At 38.8% G+C, this 24,331-nt stretch overlaps 1 long non-coding RNA gene across 1 annotated transcript in view; it reads right to left on the bottom strand.

Moving 5' to 3' along the window:
- Window positions 1-223: 223 nt before the first annotated feature.
- The window catches only part of LOC110137661 (uncharacterized), a 38,322-nt gene continuing 14,214 nt past the window's right edge, over window positions 224-24,331 (bottom strand). The window contains exons 2-3 of the long non-coding RNA XR_002313984.2: window positions 2,807-2,925; window positions 224-389 (exon numbers count right to left, since the gene is read on the bottom strand). This is a non-coding gene — a long non-coding RNA (uncharacterized lncRNA). The remainder of the gene's footprint in view (window positions 390-2,806; window positions 2,926-24,331) is intronic.

The following is a 24,331-nucleotide window of genomic DNA, read 5'->3' as shown; positions in this document are numbered from 1 at the left end:
CCCATTTAAGGAACAAAATATATCTGCATATTTCACTGACAAGCCTACATTTGAAAAATAGACAAAAAGAAATGATTCATATAAAAGGCAGTATACGAATGAAAACAAGTTAGTTACATTAACACTGGAAGCCATCTTTTACCAACTGCTGCCATGTTTTATCACAGTAATTTCTAGTCAAATACGGTATTTGTAAATTTAAACTTTCTCTCATAGAAAGGGGGCCGGTACCTATTAAAGTTTTATTTTATGCAATTATATAGTCGCTTATTATTTTGGCAATTAGAAGTAGTCTCAAAGGAGATTCCAATTTGGTTGCTGGCAGCCATACTGGGTTTCTTGATTTCAGTGCTCCAAAGAATACGGTGGTCTCAAGGAGTAGTTGACCACTAAGGAGGGAAGGATGAAAAGGGAATTACTTATTCATTCTCAGCATAGAATACATAAATAATGATCAGTGGATAAATGACATAGTTGCGTTGAGAAGTTAACTGTACCGTAGCTCACTACTGCCAGCACAGCAATGATGTACAATGAAAGAAATGAAAAATATAAAAGTCATTATTAAGCCACCTGATTAAAAGGAAGTCAGTATTTAAAGGCAGTTAATACCTACTGAGTACAAATCTGAGGAGAAGAACCATATCTGTATTACAAAAAAAAAAAAATGTTTTCATTTTCTGTAAGATACAATGAACTGGTAAACAAACATTAAAAGTCAATTTTGTGTTACTGCAGTATCTCTTGATTCTTCTGAGTTGTAGAATCTTAGCTATTCTTTGTGTCAAACCCCATAAATGCATTATTTCAAGAAAAGATGTTTAACTCATCCTTTTTCTGATACATTTGACTTCAAATTGTAAACACCTACCAATTCCCATTTTCTATATTTTGCAAAGTTAACAACAACAGCAACAAAAGGAATATATCTGTAGTGTTATTAAATCAGCAATAGTATTACCCCCAAATATACTGTTTATTTTTCTCTTTTTATATGATTCAAAGTGTAATTTATTTTGTTCATCTGGTTAGCAGTGCCAGGAATCTGTAGTATCCTTGAATAGATTTATATATTTAAGCTACATATGTAGCTACATTAAAAAAAGGTTTTTAATTTTCTTGCTGAAGTCCTTCTCAAGCACTTTATACTCCAATAAAAAAGAACATATTTGTTAATATTTCCATCCCTTCTGAATTTTCAAAGTGGAAGACAGTTTCTGGATATTTCTGGTATTTAAAAATGGATTCTTGAGTGCAAGAGTCTATTACTGGTGCAACAACTTGAATGCAAGCACATCTAAAACAATTTGGGTTACTGACATTCAAACAGAAAAGCTTACTTTAAATTTTTTCCCATACTTACTTGGAATACTTTGAACAACCTTGGAGAAGAAAGTCTAAGGGTAACATGAAATTAAACCATCTTTCTTTAATGTTTAAGTTTTCATACAGTTGAAAGGTATCATCTTAACTTTTCCAGCAGACCTCTTGTATTATGGCCAAGTCACACACAAACCTGCTTGGTACTAATACTGAAAGTTCCTATGGGTTTCCATAGTGCTTAAATAAAAACAAGTTCACTGTTCAGATGTGGTGCCCTTAATTCCCTATCAAGTGACAAGGCTTAATACTAAGACTGTTCTTGAGCAGAAGGGACTTTGTCCAGGATGATCAGATATGCAAGAATTGATTAGTTATTCAGTTGTGTCCGACTCTTTGCAACCCCATGAACTATAGTCCTCCAGGCTCCTCTGTCCATCTTATTTCCCAGGCAAGAATACTGGAGTGGGTTGCCATTTCTTTCTCCACTGAATCTTTCTGACCCAGGGATCAAACCTGTATCTTCTGCATTGGCAGACGGATTCTTTACTGCTGAGCCACCAAAAAGTAAAGCATTACAGTAAAGCATTACTGGGTAGTATGATTTCTTCAGCCCTTCATTTAGCATTATTTAGAGGACACAGCATAAGATGACTCTGGAGTCCTTATCTCTTGTAAGTGATGTATTTAGGAAACACAAAAGGCTACTTGCTCCAATCTTCAGGAGGAAATTCACTAAACACCTTTTTTTTTTTTTTTTTTTTTCACTAAAAGCAAGTGAAGCTTATTTTCTCTATATTTGTTTCACACCAATAAAGCTTTGTCACCTCCATAGCCACTCATCATCTGAGACAACCTGGGTCAGCCCAGAGAGTAGCTCCATGTCTTCTCTGAAATTAAACAATTTTCCTTCTCAGTTTATCCCTATCCACTGAAGTTGTCCAGTTCCACATGCCTCCATTATTAAAAGATGCCTCTTTCTTTCAGTTGGTGTCTGACTGCAGCGTGAGCTGTGTTTATTCAGGGGATTATTCTCAAGGTGGAAAGAAAGCTCAGATTCTTCATTTTCTAACGATGAACCTATTGGTTTGATCAACAAATATGAGATTCTCAGATGGTGGTAAATTCTAAGAATACCACATTCCCATATTTTTCTTTCTAAGTAAGGGGCTCAATTGGCAGCTCTTCATTCTGCTTGAAATATCTGGGGTTTTTGTTGTTTTTAAATTTTTTTTCACTATTTCTCCCTTTGATTTTAGTCAATGAAAATTTTGCCTGCCAAAATTCATACATATGAGTAGAAAACATATGAGTAGCAGGAAATTTTGAAGTTTTAAGTCTTTGAAAGGCCCTTCTTTGAAAATGCTGTGAATCTTACATGTGAATCTGAAACAAAACTGCAGAACCATTCATTTATTATTCTGATAAATAAACATATTCGCATGTAATGATTGCTGTGAGCCCAGGGAAAAGATAAATAAAGTACTTTGTGGCTCTGCTTGTCCTCGAGGTCAGCCAAACTGAACATCCTTGCTCCATGGGAAAGCACTTAATTCCTGTGCTGAGAGCCTAACTTCAAGTGGCTGAGAAGCAAAGTCTGTTGTTCTAATAGAAAAAAAAAAAAATGTTTTTTTAAAAACCAACCTTTCAGTTCAATATACATGAAAATTTAGTAATATATTAAAGCAGTTGACAGCATATTAGAATCACCTAGGGAGCTTTAGAAAAACTTTGAGGCCCGGGTCTCTTTCCCATAGATCATGGTCAAAGGTGCAACTTGGACATCAGGATTGTTCGATTCTTCCCTCACAGACCTCTGGTAAATTTTAATATATAGTCAGGGTTGAGAAACACTGGTCTTAACAGACTTAGCAGGAAAAAAGTCAAAACCACTCCACTGATAAATGGTTGGACTGACATTTATAGTTCGCAATTTAAAATAATTTTTAAAAAGTATAATTGGTTCGAATTTGATCAAACTCAGAAATTCTCCAAATGTGAACATTGGATTCATTTGATTTGCTCTTTTTCTCCAAGTAGTAGTTTCCATTATATTAGCAGATATGTTCTAATAAGCTCTTTGTCTGCCTGCCTTCCCTATCACTGTCACTTCTGTAAAAACTACTATAAACCACATATATCCTAACATCAAATTCTTTCGCATCTAAACTACCAAATTCTGAGGGCTATAACAATAACTGTGTAAAACATTTTGGGGACAAGAATTCAAACTCCACTTGAAGCCAATTGCTTCTGAGATTTAGTTATATTTCAGGAAGAAGAACGTATTCTCACAGTGAGCTTCATATTACAACATGGACCCTTAGATCAAAAATATAAATAAATAAACAAAAAGCCACTATACAATAGAGAAGAAAGAAAATGAAAATTACTCATAATCTAAATATTTGGGGAAAAGGAAGAAAAGTACTGTTAAGTTTTATATCTTATTTTCTACTATGTCTGTAAATAAACACCTGCTAAATTGAGTAATCAATTCTAGAAAATATATGATGTATCAGTTCAGTTCAGTCACTCAGTTGTGTCCAATTCTTTGAGACCCCATGAATCAGCACGCCAAGCCTCCCTGTCCATCACCAACTCCTAGAGTCTACCCAAACTCATGTCCATCGAGTCGGTGATGCCATCCAGCCATCTCATCCTCTGTTGTCCCCTTCTCCTCCTGCCCCCAATCCTTCCCAGCATTAGGGTCTTTTCCAAAGAGTCAACTCTTCTCATGAGGTGGCCAAAGTATTGGAGTTTCAGCTTCAGCATCAGTCCTTCCAATGAACACCCAGGACTGATCTCCTTTAGAATGGACTGGTTGGATCTCCTTGCAGTCCAAGGAACTCTCAAGAGTTTTCTCTAACACCACAGTTCAAAAGCATCAATTCTTCAGCACTCAGCTTTCTTTATAGTCCAACTCTCACATCCATACATGACTACTGGAAAAACCATAGCCTTGACTAGACAGATGAAGTATAACCTATGTCAATAAAGCTATAAGTAATTTCCTAACTGGCCTATGAATCTGATAGAGTTAGTTGAGTCAGTTGCAACTCACGCTAAGGCACGTGGAAGACATGAACAACACAATTCAATAATAAATTAGTTTGAAATATCCTCCAGCCATTCTTCAGCTTCCTTAGTTCTCTGGCCCTTACAGAGAGAGCACGAGGTCAATGTTCTAGCACTGACAGAGGAGGAAGAACCTGACCTTCCCTTTCCTGGCTTTCAGCTAACAAAGGAAAGACTAGTACTAGTGGCACAAGCCATGAGACTTCCTATCAGAATATTGCCTGTGCAAAAACAGAGCATAAAGTTCTACTTTTATCCTCCCCACCAAGAAGAAGAATTCTAAAGAAAAATCTACCGTATTGAGTGGATTAAAAAGAATAAATATAAATTAGAAAAGTGCACTAACAATATAACAATTTGCCACCACCAAAAAGATAAAGCAAATTGTTGACGCATGACAATTCCCTTGAGGACTGGCTCCCTATTAAATGATCATTGGAGGAAAGTTCAGGCATCAGGATTTGGAGGGAGAGCACTGCTCAGGATGAACTGTGAAAACTTAGAAATTCTCAAATCAATAGACAGCATAAAAGTATCTGGAGTCTGCTGCCTAATGCCTTAGAGAGTCAGTGGAGGAAAGCTATCGCTGTGATAGTAGTCTGCAGAAATGCCCTTATCTTATTGACCAAAGCACTACTTCAAAAGTCAGTTTTGACATGTGATGTAAATAAATCACTTCCAATCTTGTTTGGAATAATGCAAAGATAAATAAAACACTGAAAAAAAAATCAGTAACACTGATATTTGAAATGTAAATATTTGAAGTCTCTTCACATATAAAATTCTTTTAAAAACTTCAAAAATTTACAAGTAGAGAGTATTGATCTGAGGCTATGAAACTTCCTTCCTTCCATGCAAATACTAAAAAATGGCAATTAAAAAACTTGTATGATGTCTTTATGTCATCTTTGTGTAATTAATTAATATGCATAGTAAAGCCTAGAAGGATATACACTAACATACTCACGAGGGTTATCCTTTTTCCTTCTACTTCTGAAGTCTCCACGCAAAGATGCATTACACAAAAATTATTTAACAAATTAACGTGCTATAATATTAGTACATTCTCACTGCTGCTGCTGCTACTGCTGCTAAGTCGCTTCAGTCGTGTCAGACTCTTTGCGATTCTATGGACGGCAGCCCACCAGGCTCCTCTGTCCCTGGGATTTTTCAGGCAAGAACACTAGAGTGGGTTGCCGTTTCCTTCTCCAATGCATGCAAGTGAAGAGTGAAAGTGAAGTCGCTCAGTCGTGTCCAACTCTTAGCGACCCCATGGACTGCAGCCCACCAGTCTCCCCTGTCCATGGGATTTTCCAGGCAAGAGTACTGGAGTGGGGTGCCATTGCCATCTCACTGGAGTCTAACAATTTCTAAAAAAAAAAAAAGAAAGAAAGAAAACTTGGAAAAAATATTCCAGACTTGATTTTATGAATTGCTGTCCACTGTATCTTCTATTACAGGTCTGCCACTATAAAGCCTCCCTGGATATCTCTTGGTGAGGACCTGAATCACCTGCAGTGTTTCTCAGAAATGCCATGCACATTTTGGATAAAATGGTTCTTTACTGTGTGGGATTATCTCACCTTTTAGGGCACTTAACATCCCTCACTCTTGTAGTCACTGGTAGTGATTACTCCCTTCCAATCAATCTAACAACTCAAAACATACCCCCCAAGTTTCCCTACATCCCCAAGATAGGTAATAAGGCCTTTGGGGGAACAGCTTGAGTTTTCTATTATAAGGTGGATGATCAGAGTAAACAGAGAACAAAGAAACGGGTGGAACTAAAGCCTCAGTGAAGCTTCTAAGAGTCTGTCATTAGTAAGTGTTCAATAAATGCTATATTTATCATTAATCATCATCATCATTATAATTATTGTGATTTCCTTTTCAAGCACAGCATCAGTTCAGTTCAGTTCAGTCACTCAGTTGTGTCCGACTCTTTGCATCCCCATGAATCACAGCACGCCAGGCCTCCCTGTCCATCACCAATTTCCGGAGTTTACTCAAACTCATGCCCATCAAGTCGGTGATGCCATCCAGCCATCTCATCCTCTGTCGTCCCCTTCTCCTTCTGCCCCCAATCCCTCCCAGCATCAGGGTCTTTTCCAATGAGCCAACTCTTTGCATGAGGTGGCCAAAAGTACTGGAATTTCAGCTTCAGCATCAGTCTTTCCAATGAACACCCAGGACAGATCTCCTCTAGGATGGACTGGTTGGATCTCCTTGCAGTCCAAGGGACTCTCAAGAGTCTTCTCCAACACCATAGTTCAAAAGCATCAATTTTTCACAGTCCAACTCACATCCATACATGACCACTGGAAAAACCATAGCCTTGACTAGACGGACCTTTGTTGCAAAGTAATGTCTCTACTTTTTAATATGCTATCTAGGTTGGTCATAACTTTCCTTCCAAGCAGTAAGCATCTTTTAATTTCATGGCTGCAAGCACAGTATACCAAATAGCAATTCTGTCCAAAAGTCCAAGACTTTAAACTTACAATGATTGCCCTTTAGTCGACTATATACTGTGCTCTGTACGAAGCAAGTTATTCCTTCTTTAATCTGGTAATGATCAATTTAAGACCTCAACAGTTCTTGCCCCACAGTCAAAATCTGGACCTCACAAGTTGTACCCATATTTCTAGTATGAAAATGATTCTGTCATTGTCAATGTAGTTTTCAAATGAATCATCAAAATTCTCCACGAATGTATGTTTTTACAAATATTTATTGAATTGCAAAATCAAATACATTGTAAAAGTTATGTTGTACATGTTCCTTTGGAAGTTTTCTGCATGGGCTGAACTAGTTGTATTTTCTCAACATATAATTCTATGGATATTTGAACCAAAAATATTTTTTCTTGGCTTAACATATCTTCCTGTTGTTAAGTGAAGCTGTTTTTCATTGATAAAAGATCACCCCTCTAGAATTCAAAATTAGAATTAACTGTCTTGACACCACTGTAGATTACATACACAAAAGGTCTGAGACATCTTTAAATGATAATCCTGGAACACCTGTTGTCTGGGCTTGTGTTGGTATAAATCACTCCCTTGTGCTAAGTGCTAAGTCACTTTCAGTCAAGTCCAACTCTTTGAGACCCCATAGACTGTAGCCCATCAGGCTCCTCTGTCCATGGGATTCTCCAGGCAAGAATATTGGAGTGGGTTGCCATTTCCTTCTCCAGGGGATCTTCCTGACCCAGGGACTGAACCTGTGTCTCTTATGTCTCCTGCATTGGCAGGCGGGTCCTCTACTGCTAGCATCATCTGGGAAGCCCCTTAGTGGAGATAAATGCAATTTTGGCAGTTAATGGGGAATTGTGGTAGGCAGGGGCTGTGAGGTTCTTACTAATGATTCTTAAGAGATCCAAAATTGATGTATGCCAGTTTGCCATAAATTGAAAGTTATGTTCTGACACATGACTTGGTCACCTGTGTTCTGATATGTGACATTTCTGATAAACACTGCACATTTGTTGACAGCAAACCCCCTACATACTTCTCCACTTCCTACATGGTTCCAGCAGCCCAGGCTGTCACATACTGCTCACTGCAAATCTCAGAACAGGCGCAGCTTAATTGAGAGAGAAAGCGCTGAAGAGGTGTCTGATCTGAAAATGAAATAATCCCTTCCTAGAACTTATTCTCATCACACACACACAAAAGAAATGAAAATTATGTAATGTGATAGTGGTATTAGTACTACATGATTATCAGATTACAGTATATAAATGTATCAAATCAACATGCTGTATTGTTGGGGCCAGTGTGAAGAAAGCAGGAGAGACGCCACCTTGAAGGCTGTCATTGCTCTTAAACACAGGATGTGAACAGGGCCTGAACCCTGCCCAAGAGTGAGGAAACCATTGTTGTGAAAACCAGGTCTCCTAGTGACTTCCCTCCCTACAAATGACAAATGGAGATTGTAGTTGAGGTCAGGCAGCCCTGTTAGATTAACCATGGAGACATCTCCCCTTGATGTATAATCACTGTTCCCCCCCAACCCTTAACCTTAATTGTTTGCACCTACTTGTTGTAAAATTCAATCATATCCAACAAAGAGGTTGCTAACATGTAACCAGTCACGTGGTGGGGGGTATGAAACTGGGCTTCTCAGAAACATCAGGGTCCTTGTTGTAAACTGAGTCCCCTTGGACCCGCTGACATAATAAACTGTACTCCACTGTCTTGAGGGGCTTCCCTTGTGGCTCAGCTGGTAAAGTATCTGCCTGCAATGCGGGAGACCTGGGTTCGATCCCTGGGTTGGGAAGATCCTCTGGAGAAGGGAAAGGCTACCCACCCTAGTATTCTGGCCTAGAGAATTCCTTGGACTGTAGAGTCCATGGGGTCACAAAGAGTCAGACACGACTGAGTGACTTTCACTTTCACTTTCCACTGTCTTGAGTGTCCTCTGAGGTATGATCTGTAGTCTCCGGATTACACAACATTTCACCTTAAATTTATACAATGTTATGTGTCAAATTTACTTCAATTAAAAAAAGATAAGAAAATTTCCAAAATGAAAACGAGGTATGTTACTTTAGTCTCTAAACTAATCTAAAGTATAATCTGTAGTCTCTAAACTAATCTAATTACACTTTGGATTTTCTTTACAAGAAGTTTCCTTTACTTAACAATTTAACTACTGATAATGTGGTTCTCTGCAAACTGGCAAATGAGAAATGTCACAGAGCAGAGGCTTTTTGGATTGATTTAAAATATAGCTTTTAAGTATAGTCTAATTTTAGGGAAAGAGTTTTTATTCAATTATTAACATGTATGCATTCTTTTTAATTTTCTCAAGAAAAGAAAATATCATGGGGCATAAACCTCAAAATAAATCTATTCCTTAGTCCTGATAAGTATCTGTGCATAGTCTGGTTTGCCACATTTTATGTCCCAATTTAAAAGTCATTCAAGTTCAAATTCTTTTCAGTTGCAAATATGTTCAGGATCCCTGAGGAGTCTGTGACAGAACCAGATGGCTGGCAAATCTGTAGAGCTCCACCTAATCTAACTTTTCATCTTAAAATAATTGAGTTTCTCTTCTTCATGTAGCCTTTGAAAGGAAAGGAAAGGAAAGCTAGTCGTACAGTCGTGTCCGATTCTTTGCGATCCCATGGACTGTACTGTCCATGGGATTCTCCAGGCAAGTGTACTGGAATGGGTTGCCATTCTCTTCTCCAGGGGATCTTCCCTACCCAGGGATCAAACCCGGGTCTCTTGCATTGCAGGCAGATTCTTTACCAACTGAGCTACTAGGGAAGCCCCTGTAGCCTTAAATGAAAGGGAACTTGTGTTCAGGAAAACACAATTATTGAGGCTTGTTCAGGTTTTATTGGGTGATTTAATATGAGTTGGGCTTGGTAAATATGTGAAGAAATTAGGGTCATGAGACAAATTTCCAAGTCCCCAGGTGCTCCCCTGCAAGCTGGACAGAGGAGTAGAAATACATGTAACTTGTCCTAGTGGAACTTGTGAGAACATACCAATTGTGAAAGCAGACCAACTTCCAGGTTTGACTGAAATGTTTCCAAATTGGTCTAGCCAGACAATGTTATATATATCAGCAGCTCTCAAACTATGCCACCTCACATATAACAGACAATACAGACATTCGTGATATAGTGCAATATTTTGAAGTATTAGTTGGCATCTTTCTTCCCAAACACTGAATTTGTTCATCTATACCCTGAGGGCTTCCTCGCTCTCTTTCAAGTGCTCAGGTAAACAACTGCCCTGTAAGTCTGAAGAGGAATTTAAAATCTTTTTTTCACATATACACATTTTTCTATAGTATTGAGAGCAGGGGAAATTTCTGAAACTTCAAAGCAAATTCTAAACTTTCAGTATGGCAATAACCTCCTGATAATATAAAGACTAGTGCTGAACAAAATGCTGGCAAAATGAGATTAAAGTTAGCAGTCAGAGACTCAAAACAAACATGCTAAGTAACTCAAGATTAGGCTACAAATGAAAAGAAAATTTTAAAAATATGATATGTACACAGATGCATTGATTTAATTGCACTTAAAATTACGAACACCTGAATAATTTTATTAGACTCATGCTATTTTTATATTAAAAGTATTTACATACTGCAAGCCACACATCAGCTGCTAAACTGATCCCTTTGAGCTAACATTAATGGCATCTTTATCTTTAGGAGAAAGGCTTTTCTAAACAAAATACTTCTTTTTTTAAAAAAAAATACAGGTCAATAGCATTGCTAATATTAGATTTTGCTAATAGAAGGTGGTAATATTTTGAAGTATATACATAAAATTGTATTCACAATTTTATGTGACTAGGTTTAGCCACAATTTAAAAATTCAAAATAATTATGTTCAAAATAAGCAGTTCTTAGATAAAAGTGCAAGCTGTGATTTTATGTTTAAACAAGAAACATTTCTGGAAAGAATCAAATTGCCAACTGGCAAAGTTTTTGGACTAAAAGCTTCTTAGGAACAATGTAAACGCAAAGGATAGGTAAAACTAAAAATCGACATAGAGTACCAGCACCTAAGTTAAGTGGTAATGACAAGATGCACGTCAGACTAGTAAACTGCGTTTTAAATACCTTTCAGTCATTACCAACAACCAACTATGGAAAATGCCATTCAGTCATTATCAACACAATTCTGTTTTTCTAGAAAAGGTCTGTAAACAGCATGTCCAGAGCCCTGCAGGGCCAGACTCTAAGAGGTTCATTGTCTGCTAATTTCCATCTGGAAATGTGTCCTCCTGGGGGTGCCTAGGAGGACTCAGGAAGGGGGTCCTCTCTTTGTGACTCTACTGGTCACCACTTCACAGACTGCTGGAGCTCTGAGAGGAGGAAAGCAACTTCCAGGCAACTGTTTTGTCAACCCCTTCCCTCGCCCCCTCACTTCTAACGAATCTTAAATTCTGGGACTTTATCCTATAAAACTTCATCACTTCCTCCAGCCTGCCAGACCCTAGGGTTTCTTGATTTAAGGGAATATACTGAAAACATACTTAGGCAAAATCATCAAGGGTAACAATGGAAGAAAAGAAACAAAGGCCTGTGTCATCAAAAAATATAACTAGTAAATATTATTTGATGGGGGGAAACAGCCTATAAAATTTTCTATCTTTATTATGGGAAAGGGCTTAGAAAAAAGTCATTTTCAGAGCAAAATCTTTCCAAAGTGACTCTGCCCATTACATTTAATTCAAACATATCTCAGCACCGCTGTAGAAATATTTTTCTCCAAACTAAAAGAATCAAACAACTATGACCAATATAATTATGGTGATAACAGTCAAATTTAGCTTCTTCTGCAAGCCAGATCTCAGATACAACATTATCCTCAGGTTCAGATATATACAGTAAATTAAAAGCCCATTTAGTAACTTTATTTGGCAGCTAAACTGTCTCTAAGCAGCCTCAGGCAAAGGATACAAATGTCTGGTCCTCTCGCAAAGAGCCAGAGCACACAAACAACTTTACAATGTTTAGTCTTGCTCTTTGTGGTCTATAGACCCTACCATCAGTAATGTGTTTATCAGTGGAAATACTACATGGCCGTATTTGCCAAGGCACCAAAAATGTGCTCAGAATAAAGTATCCATGAATATGCTATTTATTAAAATGCAAAGGAATTATGTGAGAGTCACCTTTTCAAAAATAGCCATTTTACACGTGACCTTTTCCAGTGAATAATAGGGTTTCATTTAGAACATGACTGCCTGACCTAAACCATTGCTCTCTGTAAAACGCTCTTCGTAAAGCCCAAGATACTTCTTAATAAAATAAGCTGAAAGCTCCCTGTTTAAACAATCAAACTGAAGTGTTTAAGGGTCTACATTCACTGTTGCATTGTAAACTGCTCAAAGAATTGAACTGTGTATATAGCAGCGTTGACCTCTTTCTCCTCTGGCAGATTTGGGTCCTTTCATATTTCAGAGGACGGTCTGTGTCTCCACCTTGGACCTGGACCTTCATTTCTAGATCCTGAACTGCTCAATTCCCATATGGTCTCTGTCTGCTCATCCTCTGTCTCTCTGTCTCTCTCTCTCCCAAGCCCTGGAAGTTCTCAACAACTGAGCAGACTTCTCTCAAAGTACATTTTCTCTAGATAGACTTTCATGTCAGGACACACACCATATACATGTATAGATGATTTGACATGAAATCCCAAGTCATCCACCTGGGGTCATTCACCTGACTACATTGCCCCCAACAAGTCACAGGTCCCACTATACCCTCAGATTCTAGATACAGCCAAACTGACTGTTGTCCCCCTTCTTGCCAAGAATGCTCATTCCCACCTGGTCTCGCTATAAAAATTCCTCATAGCCATTTGAGACACACTTGAATATCACTTATTTCAACAGGTCCATCCTAACCTCCTGGAATAGGTTCAGAAACTTACCTATTTTTCCCATTACTCCCCATAGGACTCTCTACTGCTGTGACTATTGTTCTTGGTGGTGGTTTTTTTTTTTTTTTTTTAAAAAAAACATATCAGTCTTCCTGTTTTACTTATAGACTCATACACAGCAAGAATCAAGCTTAATGACATTTTTATCACCACACATCCACACTCTTTGAAAACTTTAATTGAAATGTCTATTACATAGGCCCTGAACTGGGAGTTAATCCTCTCAAATGATAGTGAATAAGAAAGAAATATCTCTTCTTCGAGATCTAAAATGCCTATATAGAACTACCATAGTAAAATATACATATATAAGTGCAATGAGAAAAGCAGGAACAAACTGAAATAAATATAATTAAGTATTTGGATGAATGGTTAAAGTTGCACAAATTGTAATTTTGGAGGGGTCTTTGGGATTTTACTAATGGATATGACCATTTTCCCAGAAAACAGTTTGCTTGTGCACATGAACACATAGACACATCTTTACGATAGTTATAAAGGGTCTTATCCCCTGGAAACCCTTCCATGGATGATTCTAGTAGAGAGCTCTCATGCTGGTATTCTCAGACCACAAATTAAGAACACTGAGCCTCTGCAAATGTATGAGAGGATAGAATCCTATAATTTCAATAACCAGAGAACAAGCTTTAGGAGAAAGTGAAAGAAAACCAAGGGAAAAACAGATAGTCCCTTTAGACCACTTGGGCTCAAAAAGCTTTTGCCCCAGTGTCTGTTTCTTTGAATTTTATTTTAATTTGCATCTGGCTTATAATTACAACTATCTGATGAGGCAGTGTTTTTTTTTGTTGTTGTTGTTTTATGACACAAAAAGATGCAACTGATTAAAGACCTCCCTCCTTTTCACCTCTGAAGGTGAAAGAGCTAAAATCTTGAGGAGCAAGTTGTTCTTGGGAGAAATGTCTAAGGTGTGGGGTAGGGAGTAGGAAGGAGAGAAAGGCAATGGCTTGGAGAGAAGAGAGCTGAGATGTTAGCTTATTTTTGCCTTGTTAAATTCAAATTTGGAGGAGCTTTGCAATCCTTAAATCCTTCTTTAGAAGTGGGATTGAGTAAGAGAAAGCAAACAAGATGGAATATAAAAGAAAAAAATAAAAACACACTTAAGCAAATGAGATGCAGAAAAATGTTAAAATTATAAGAAAGGCTTAACAGAAGAAACTACTACTTAGAGGAAATCTGACATGTTAGAAGTTAGATACAAAAACATGTTTGTGTCTGCAGACTACGGGAACCCTTGCAAGGCATAGAATGCTTTGATTCTAGTCACTGTTATTCAGCAAGCCCCAGGGTGTCGGCTGGTCCCATCTAACTTGCCAGGACACATAATTTTATTGTGGAGACTTCCAAGGATTCAGCTTGAGTCTCTCCAACTAACAATATAAACAATAAGAGGATGTTATCATTCATCTATCACTCACGTTATGTCAGAGACTGAGCTGAGGACTTTATATGTGCGTGATTTCACTTAATCCTCAAAACCATTTGATGAGGCAGGTGCTGTTAATACTCTAGTGTACAGATGAAAAAACAGAAATTAAGAAAAGTGTTAACTTCCAAAAGGTCAGATAACTGATAACTGGGAAGATGAGAGGATTTCTTTTCCTAATACTCATTGACCTGGAAGGCAGCCATAGACCTTAATTAACTGGTTAGCTAGTTAAACTGAGACGTGAAGTCTGGAGTGTAAAATGATCTTTCTAACACGATGGCAGACAAAGAAAACATAGTCCAGCCACCAAAAGAAATTTCGAAGTAACTCAGTTTCTTACTTTGATGAATGCTTCTTAAAATCCCATTTCTTCCCCATCCATCTCCCTCCCAACCCACAGCCACTCTGGTCCCTTCTCACACTAACCACCCTAAAAATCTCCTTTCCCAGTCCTAGTCACCCTCTCTCTGGCACCATTCCTTCTCTTTTCTTGTACAGATTTCTCATCATTTCTTCCAATTTTGATTCACAAAAAATCAACTATGCAGGAGTTCTGGGCAATCTCCTGCCCCACCACATAATAGGCTGAGCACATGTTGAAACTCAGGTCCACTCTCCTTCTTGCCCCAAATTATACCCACCAAACAGCAGTTATGCACAGGGCACTGGAAGGACTCTCAAAAGAAAAAGGAAAAGAAACAACTGAACAGGAGAAAGCCAGACCACTCTGCAGCTGGCAGGGAGAAGAAAAAGTCTGAGAGTTCCCATATGTTTGTCATTTTGATTCTGTGACATTTATTTGTATATTTTAATCCTTCAACTAGCCTTAAATGTCATGGGTTTGGGGGTTTATTTTGTAGTAACAGGAAACCACTGATGAGATTTGATGAAGAAAGTGACTTAAAATTATATATAGACTTGGGAAGATAAGTCTGGCCACAAGGTAAAGGCTAGATTGGAGAAATGAAGGGTGATGAGTGGCTAGAGATAATTTTCTTTTTTTTTTTCCCCTCTTCTCCATTGTTATTAAAATAATTAAATAATGCATTGAAGTTGTATTACACGAGAAGCTCAGTATTAGTGAGAGAAATGTAAGTGTTTAAGTTTCATTCTGTCTGTGATCATAGCTAATACCTCTACTTGGAACTCTCAGACATAACTGGATAAGATGTCAGAGGTGCTAGCTCACAGCACCTGGCACATGGGAGTCAATATTCATTATATGCATTCTTACCTACTGCACAATTGAATACATGAACAAATATGGTCTGTGGTCCTGGGCAGGCAGATAGGGACAAGGACTAGTGACATTTAAGTTATTATTGTTATATAAGTTTATCTATTCCAATAGACTGGTGGTACTGATCTTGGGTGACCTCAGCCTGCAGTGGTTTGAAGCAGGATTTCAACCCGCTGTCCAGAGACCGAAGTCAGGCAATGGCAGTGAGAGTGCTGAATTCTAGCCACTAGACCACCAGGGACCACTGGCTAGTGACAAGGCCCTGGCTTGTTGGCTTTGTAGAAATGAATTTCCACAAAGAGAAAGAAAGTAGTGAAACAAGTTAAGTGTTTATTAGGAAGAAAAAGAGTATTTCGAATAGACACATATGAGTGTGCTGAGAGAGAGAGTCACGCCCTTGTGGTAGTTTGACTCACTTACATGGGGCACTTCTTCTGCATTCTCTCTGGTCAATCACCTTGCTTTGCTTGATTTTGAGTTCATAGCTAACCATTCAGGAATTACCTAAATCAAATCCCTTACAATTATACAGTGGAAGTGACAAATAGATTCAAGGGATTAGAACTGACAGAGTGCTTGAAGAACTATGGACGGAGGTTCATGACATTGTACAGGAGGCAAAGACCATCTCCAAGAAAAAGAAATGCAAAAAGGCAAAATGGTTTTCCAAAGAGGCCTTACAAATAGCTGAGAAAAGAAAAGACCTGAAAGGCAAAGGAGAAAAGGAAAGATATTCCCATTTGAATGCAGAGTTCCAAAGAATAGCAAGGAGAGATAAGAAAGCCTTTCTCAGTGATCAGTGCAAAGAAATAGAGGAAAACAATAGAATGGGAAAGACTAGAGATCTCTTCAAGAAAATTAGAGATACCAAGGGAACATTTCATGCGAAGATGGGCTCAATAAAGGACAGAAATGGTATGGACCTAACAGAAGCAGAAGATATTAAGAAGAGGTGGCAAGAATACACAGAAGAACTGTACAAAAAAGATCTTCACGACCCAGATAATCATGATGGTGTGATTGCTCACCTAGAGCCAGACATCCTGGAATATGAAGTCAAGTGGGCCTTAGAAAGCATGACTACAAACAAAGCTAGTGGAGATGATGGAATTCCAGTTGAGCTATTTCAAATCCTAAAAGATGATGCTGTGAAAAGTGATGCACTCAATATGACAGCAAATTTAGAAAACTCAGCAGTGGCCACAGGTCTGGAAAAGGTCAGTTTTCATTCCAATCCCAAAGAAAGGCAATGCCAAAGAATATTCAGACTACCACACAATTGCACTCATCTCACATGCTAGCAAAGTAATGCTCAAAGTTCTCAAGCCAGGCTTCAACAGTATGTGAACCAGGAAATCCCAGATGTTCAAGTTGGATTTAGAAAAGGCAGAAGAACCAGAGATCAAATTGCCAACATCCATTGGGTCACTGAAAAAGGAAGAGAGTTCCAGAAAGACATCTATTTCTGTGCTATTGACTATGCCAAAGCCTTTGACTGTGTGGATCACAGCAAACTGTGGAAAATTCTTTAAAAGATGTGAATACCAGACCACCTTACCTGTCTTCTGAGAAATATGTATGCAGATCAAGAAGCAACAGTCAGAACTGGACATGGAACAACATAACTGGACATGGAACAACTGGTTCCAAATAGGAAAAGGAGCATATCAAGGCTGTATATTGTCACCCTGCTTGTTTAACTTTTATGCAGAGTACATCAAGAGAAATGCTGGGCTGGATGAAGCACAAGCTGGAATCAAGATTGCCAGGAGAAATATCAATAACCTCAGATATGCAAATGTCACCACCCTTATGGCAGAAAGCAAAGAACTAAAGAGCCCCTTGATGAAAGTGGAAGAGCAGAGTGGAAAAGTTGGCTTAAAACTCAACATTCAGAAAACTAAGATGATGGCATCTGGTACCATCATTTCATGGCAAATACATGGGGAAACAATGGAAAGAGTGACAGACTTTATTTTGGGGGGCTCCAAAACCACTGCAGATGGTGACTGCAGCCATGAAATTATAAGACGCTTGTTCCTTGGAAGAAAAGTTATGATCAACCTAGACAGCATATTAAAAAGCAGAGACTTTACTTTGCCAACAAAGGTCTATCTAGTCAAAGCTATGGTTTTTCCAGTAGTCATGTATGGATGTGAGAGTTGGACTCAGAAAGCTGAGCACTGAAGAATTGATGCTTTTGAACTGTGGTGTTGGAGAAGACTCTTGAGAGTCCCTTGGACTGCAAGGAGATCCACCCAGTCCATCCTAAAGGAAATCAGTACTGAATATTTATTGGAAGGACTGATGCTGAAGCTGAAACTCCAATACTTTCACCACCTGATGCAAAGAACTGAGTCTTTGGAAAAGACCCTGATGATGGGAAAGATTGAAGGCAGAAGGAGAAGGGGATGACAGAGGATGAGATGGTTGGATGGCATCACGAACTCAATGGACATGAGTCTAAGCAAGCTCCAGGAGTTGGTGATGGACAGGGAAGCCTGGAGTGCTGCAGTCCATAGGGTTGCAAAGAGCTGGACACGACTGAGTGACTGAACCGAACTGAATTGACAGTTTTCCCCTGTATGCGCAGCATCCTAGCCAAGATGGAAAAGGCCTAAGGGTAGTTTGACATCACCATGTATAGGGTGATGCCCCCTCCATTTTTGACCCCCAAGGAGCCTTTCTGAAAACATGCCGTTGGGAAGGTCTCTTGACCTCGAGAATGAGAAACATGTGGTCTCTTTATCGCTTATCTGGGCAGGGCTTAGTTCCTCTCTGTCCCTGCCTTTACTGTTATCTTAAAGTGTCCACCAGAGGCAAAGTCCAGCTATATACCCTGTTCCTGTTGTTATTTCTATCTGGAAGTGTAAACAGGAGGCTTGCTATAAATGTCTAACCAGGAGCCCATCTATCTCCTGCCTCAGTACCAAGAAAACTGTTTTGATTCAGTAACTGGAAATTTAAAAGAAAATCAAGTTTGAGGGGATCACAATGATATTGATTTAGGACACTAATTGAGCTTTAAGATAGAAGACTTTATTATCTCTGTAACAACCTGCCACTCCCACATGTAGATGAAGAACTACTACCCTTTATTTATTCAACTATATTACTGATGACTACTTTGGCCAGGAATTATAATAAGGACAATACAGAGATGACAAAGAAGGGGCAAAGATCAGCCATAATTAAATCAGATGGAAAGAACTCATGGGGAAAATAGTATTAATACAAGTTGCCATAATTAAGGTATACACTGACTCATAGTTGACCAAGATAGAAAGGAATGTTTAAGTTATGGCAGTGGGAGGTGGAGCACTCTTCACTGGAGGAAGAAGCATATTGCTACTGACATTGTTTAGAATCACCAATGCGTGGTGATAACAGAAGGCAGGCTGACCCTTAGTCTGTTTTAGAACCATTTTAAATTCTCCACAGACGATATACCCGCTTCGTGCCTGCCACCAGGGCATGCTGCTCTTCCCCTCCCCCCGTCCCATCCCCTTGATGCCAACTCTATGAGCAGAGTGAGGGAAGAAATAGATCTTTTCTGAGGAAGCTACAGGAAGAATCACAGGATCACTGACATTTAAACTGACTTTTGAGAAGAACTAAGAATTCACCTAATTATTTTGAATTAGAATAGTATAAAATATTAATTCCCTACAGGACATTTGACCTTGTTGTTCTAGGTGGGGTCCTTCTATTCATTTACACTTGTATTTGGTATTGTGTGTGTGTGTGCACAGTTGCTTAGTCATGTCTGACTCTTTGTGACCCCATAAAATTGTAGCCCACCAGGCTCCTCTGTCCATGGAATTTTCCACCCAAGAATACTGGGGTGGGTTGCCATTTCCTTCTCCGGGGGATCTTCCTGAGCCAGGGATTGAACCTGAGTCTCCTGTGACTCTGGCATTGGTAGGTGGGTTCTTTACCACTTGAGCCACCTAGGAAGCCCATATGTGGTATTATTTCCATCCATAATCAGCTAAGACTACCACAGCTAGTTTTCAATATAAGTCAATTATTTTGTTCTCTCGGCCTTTTCACCCTTGGGAATACCTAGTTTTGCTCCCAGAGGGGAAGGGAACCCTGAATGCGGCTCGTGGGATGTCTCTCCATGCACACTGATACAGGAGAGGTTCTTCAAGAAGCTGGCTTGGAGGCTAAGGTTAGTGTGTAGAATGTTTATTAGAAAGTGCCTTGAGGGGGAGGTGAAGGAAGCAGGATTAGCTGAGGAAGAAGTCAAGCTGTGATGCAGGTCTCAGAAATAGCTTCAGCCAATGCTGAGGGGAGTTCTGGAGCTTAGATGGCCCTGCTGAGTTGTCCCACTTTGCACTGAAATGACGGTCTTTATACCCCAGTCAGGCATTGGCTGTGGGCTCCCCAGGAAGGTACGTTTCTGTGTAAGGCAGGACACCGAGCAGCAGTCAGTCCCAGCCCTGAAATGCTTGGTCCCTGTCCACCTTCTGTCCCACCACCTTCTAGAGAAAAAGAGTCATTTGACATACTTTTGTCTTCAGCATTTGTCCTTAGTAAGAACCACACAGCTAGATAAAGAACCAGGCTGCCACCTCCCCTAGCTTTTTCCCTGACACCTTTGGTTGATTTCAATAACTGACTGCTTGGACTGTTTCTATTTCTTCTCTTCTCATACTTTAAGTTCCCACTTTTATGTTTAGATTACCAGCACAGAGTAAGCCCTTGAGACCATAGGCACCCTCCCTAGGCCTGCACCCTCGATCCCAATAAAAGCAGAAACCCAGGTCCATGCTTTCTCTCCCTCTCTACCTGTGATCTCACCGTGTGCTCACTGATGTGCCATGTAACTTCCAGGACTTTAAACAATAAACATATTTTTTAAGTTTTTTAATGGTTATTGTTGACCATTTTGTAATCATAAGAACAACAAGGGCGGGTCCAGCCACAACACTGGTTATCTAAAGGTTGAAACTGGCATAAAACACAGGATATCAATTCTTCCCAAGTTGATATATAAATTCAATGCAATCGCAATCAAAATTTCAACATTTTATTTTATAGATATTGGTGAACTTCTAACACATTTATATGGAGGGGCAATAGACCAACACAATATTAAAGGAGGGCTGATTCTTTCCAACTTCAAGACATTCTATAAAGCTACAGTAATCAAGACAGTGTGGTATTGGTGAAAGAACAGAAAATAGGTCAAAGGGACAGAATAGAGTCCAGAAATAGATACCCATAAATACAGTTAACTGACATTTGACTAAGGAACACAGGCAATACAATGGAACAGAAATAGTTTATTCAACAAAAGATGCTGGAACAACTAGACATGCACATGCAAAAACTGAAATCTAGACACAGACCTCATAACTTTGCAAAAATTAACTAAAAAATGGATCACAGACCTAAATGTAAAATGCAAAACTATGAAACCCCTAGTAGATAATATAGGAGAAAACCCAGATGACCTTGGGTATGATGCTTTTTTAGGGACAAAAGACATGATCCATGAAAGAAACAATTGCTAACCTGGAATTTAATATAATTTAAAACTTCTACTCTGTGAAAGATAATATTAAGAGAATGAGAAGACAAACCACAAAGAAAACATTTACAAACAATAAAAGACTTTAATTCAAAATATACAAAGAACACTTAGAACTCAATAATAATAATAATAGTAAAAAAAAAACCTGATTTTAAAACTGGGCCAAAGATCTTAATAGACTCCTCATCAAAGAAGATATACAGATAACAAATAAGCATATGAAAAAATGCTCAACATCATACGTCACCAGAGAAATGCAAAGTAAAACAATCATGAGATACCACTATACATCTATTAGAATGGTCAAAACCTAGACTGCTCACAACACCAAATGCTGTCAAGGATGTAAAAAAACAGAAAACACTGCAGGTGTGAATGGAAAAACAGTACAGCCACTTTAGAAGATGGTTTGACTGTTTCTTAGAAAAATAAAATACCCTTACTGATAATTAAGCAATCACGCACTTTAGTATTTACCCAAAGGAGTTGAAAACTTCTGCCATATAAAATTCTACACATGGATGTTTACAGCAGGCTTATTCATAATTCCAAAGTTTGGAAGCTATCAAGATGCCCTTCTGTAGGTCAATGGGTAAATAAACTATGATACATCTAGACAATGAAATATTATTCAGTGCTTAAAATGAAATGATCTATCAAGCCCTGAAAAGATGCAGAGTGATTTTATTACCAAGTGAAAGAAGCCAATCTGAAAGACCACAGTACTGTATAAATGCAACTATATGACATTCTGAAAAAGGCAGAACTATAGACACAGTAAAAAGATAAGTGGTTGTCAGGGTTGGGGAAAGGGGAGAAGAAAGGAGCAGACAGAGCACAAAGGAATTTTAGGGCAGCGAAAATACTCCACATGATTGTCTTAGTCCATTCAGTCACCTAAAACAAACTGTTACAGACCAGGTAGCTTTTAAACAAAAGAAACTAATTTTTCACAGTTCTAGGAGCTAAAAGACAGAGATCATGGTGCCAGTATGCTAGGGTGAAGGCCTCCCTTCTAAGTGGTTGACTTCTCCTTATTTCCTTACATATCAAAAAGGGCCAGGGAGTTCATTAATAAGAATATTCATCCTATTCATGATATACCCATCTAAATGCAGAGTTACACAGAATAGCAAGGAGATATAAGAAAGCCTTCCTAAATGAACAATGCAAAGAAATAGAGGAAAACAATAGAATGGAAAAGACTAGAGATCTCTTCAAGAAAATTAGAGATACCAAGGGAATATTTCATGCAAAGATGGGCACAATAAAGGACAGAAATGGTACGGACCTAACAGAAGCTAAGATACTAAGAAGAGGTGGTAAGAATACACAGAAGAACTGTACAAAGATCTTAAAGACCCAGATAACCATGATGGTGTGATCACTCACCTAGAGCCAGACATCATGGAGTGAGAAGTCAAGTGGGCCTTAGGAAACAGCATTATGAACAAAGCTAGTGGAGGTGATGGAATTCCAGTTGAGCTATTTCAAATCCTAAAAGATGATACTGTGAAAGTAAGGCACTCAATATGCCAGAATATGCAGAAAACTCAGCAGTGGCCACAGGTCTGGAAAATGTCAGTTTTCATTCCAATCCCAAAGAAAGGCAATGCCAAACAATGTTCAAACTACCACACAATTGCACTTATTTCACATGCTAGCAACGTAATGCTCAAAATCCTTCAAGCTAGGCTTCTACAGTATGTGAACTGAGAACTTCCAGATGTTCAAGCTGGATTTAGAAAAGGCAGAGGAACCAGAGATCAAATTGCCGACATACATTGGATCATAGAAAAAACAGCAGTTCCAGAAAAACATCTACTTCTACTTCATTGACTACGCTAAAGCCTTTGACAGTATCCTAAAAGAGTTGAGAATACCAGACCACCTGACCTGCCTCCTGAGAAATCTGTATGCAGGTTAAGCAGTAACAGTTAAAACCAGACATGGAACAACAGGCTCCAAATTTGGAACAACAAGTTCCAAATTGGGAAAGGAGTACGTCAAGGCTGTATATTGTCACCCTGCTTATCTAAATTCTATGCAGAATACATCATGCAATATGCTGGGCTGGGTGAAGCTCAAGCTGCAATCAAGATCAGATAGGCAGATGATACCACCCTAATGGCAGAAAGTGAAAAGGAACTAAAGAGCCTCTTGATGAGGATGAAAGATGAGAGTGAAAAAACTGGCTTAAAACTCAACATTCAAAAAAACAAAGATCAAAGCATCTGGTCCCATCACTTCATGGCAAATAAGGAAAAAATGGAAACAGTGACAGACTATTTTCTTGGGCTCCAAAATCACTGTGGATGATGACTGAAGACATGAAATTTAAAAGACACTTGCTCCTTGGAAGAAAATCTATGACAAATCAAGATAGCGTATTAAAAAGCAGAGACATTACTTTGCTGACAAAGGTCAATATAGTCAAAGCTATGGCCTTCCCAGCAGTCATGTACAGATGTGAGAGTTGGACTTAAAGAAAGCTGAGCATTGAAGAATTGATGTTTTTGAACTGTGGTGCTGGAGAAGACTCCTGAGAGTCTCTTGGACTGCAAGGAGATCAAGCCAGTCAATCCTAAAGGAAATCCGTCCTGAATAATCATTCATTGGAAAGACTGATGCTGAAACTGAAGCTCCAATTCTTTGGCCACCTGATGCGAATAACTGATTCATTGAAAAAGACTCTGATACCAGGAAAGATTGAAGGCAGGGGGAGAAGGGGATGACAGAGGATGAGATGGTTGGATGGCATCAACTGACTCAATGGACAGGAGTTTGAGTAAATTCTGGGAGATGATGGACAGGGAAGCCTGGCGTGCTGCAGTCCAGGGCGTCACAAAGGGTCGGACACAACTGAACAACAAAAACAACGTACTATTCATGAGGGCTCCACCTTGGTGACCTGTCAAAGCCCTCGTCTACTAAAAGCATCACCTTTGAAGGTTAGGATTTCAACATATGAATCTGGTAGGATATACAACCACTCAGACAATAGCAACGATAGTATAATAATGGACACATGTTATTATACATTTGTTTAAACCCATAAAATATACAAAATCAAGAATAAACCCTAAGGTAAACTATGGATTTTTGGTGATAATGATGTGTCAGTGTGGGTTCTTCTTTGATTTTAAAAAAATGTACCATTCTAGCAAGTGATACTGACAATAAGGGAGGCCAAGTGTGTTTGTGTGAGTGCATATATGGGAAACTCCCAACTTTCCACTCAATTTTGTTATAAACCTAAAATTGCCCTAAAAATTAAAGTGTTTTAGAAGA

Source organism: Odocoileus virginianus, chromosome 3 (genome assembly GCF_023699985.2).
Source record: "Odocoileus virginianus isolate 20LAN1187 ecotype Illinois chromosome 3, Ovbor_1.2, whole genome shotgun sequence".
NCBI lineage: Eukaryota > Metazoa > Chordata > Mammalia > Artiodactyla > Cervidae > Odocoileus > Odocoileus virginianus.
This window is presented reverse-complemented; position numbering and strand designations above follow the sequence as displayed.